A 1,155-nucleotide genomic window follows, 5' to 3' on the forward strand; every position below is an offset into this window, starting at 1 on the left:
CTAAAACAGAAAATAAAATATTAAAAATTTCACTAAATTAATTAGAAAATTATATTAATTAGAATAATTATAGTTAGGATGTACATAAAAGATTCATTTCTAGTAATAACAAAATTGGACTGATTTATAAGTAGTTTCATTGTTCTTTTTTAAAAATTTTTCTCAGAACTCTTATTATTCAAACACTCATTCATTTAATCCATCACACACAGTAGTCATTCATTCAATAAGCATTTACGAAGTACTCAGCGATGCCTGGCACCAACTAGACAGAGGGCTGTGAAGACAAAAAGACAGAGAAGCTGCCCTCAAGAGCTCACAGCCTAGGGGAGAAGCAGGCATGTAAACGAACAACTGTAGCACCCGATGAAATCTATATACGTGATATACCAGAAACACAGGGAATGAAAGACCCACGTCTGCCTAGGGGGTCAGGGAAGGGCGTATAGGAAAAGAGATGCTTCAGCTAATGCTTGATGGATTTCTCCAGGGAGATGAGCTAAGGGAACTCCACACAGAGAAACAAAAGTATGAACTACAGATGCATGGAAGCACAAAGTTTCTTAAAGAAACTACCAGCAATTCAGTATTTCTGGAACAAGCAGGAAGAAAGAGTGAAAGCTGAAGCCCAACAGGTGGGCCAGGCCAGCCAGATCAAGAAGAGCCTGGCAGGTCACGCTAAGAGACTAAGACTTTGATCTGGAAGCGACACAGAACCACTGTTGAATACTGAGCAGGATCAGATTCATTCATTAGATTTACTTGCTAGATGGACAGCAGGCAGTGTTGAAGAGAGTTTTAGGGCAAGAAATGAGACCAATTGGAAGGCTGCTGGGAATAATCCAAAGAGAAAAGATGATAGCCTAAACCAAGGTTTTTCCACTTCAGCATTTATTGACATTTTGGGCAAAATAATTCTTGGTTGTAGGGGTTATCCTGTGCATTGCAGGATGTGTGGTAGAATCCCTGGCCTCTACCTCCAGATGCCAGCAGCACCCACCAAGTGGTGACAATGAAAAAATGTCTGCAGATATTGTCAAATGTCCCCTGGGGAGCAAAACTGTTCTTGGTTATGAACCACTAGCCTAAACCAAGGAGTTAATAGAGAGGAAGGTTAAATCTGTCAGCCTTGGTGAGTGACAACGAGGGGTGAGT

Source organism: Ceratotherium simum, unplaced genomic scaffold, assembly GCF_057802395.1.
Source record: "Ceratotherium simum simum isolate JZ-2026a unplaced genomic scaffold, ASM5780239v1 HiC_scaffold_53, whole genome shotgun sequence".
Classification (NCBI taxonomy): domain Eukaryota; kingdom Metazoa; phylum Chordata; class Mammalia; order Perissodactyla; family Rhinocerotidae; genus Ceratotherium; species Ceratotherium simum.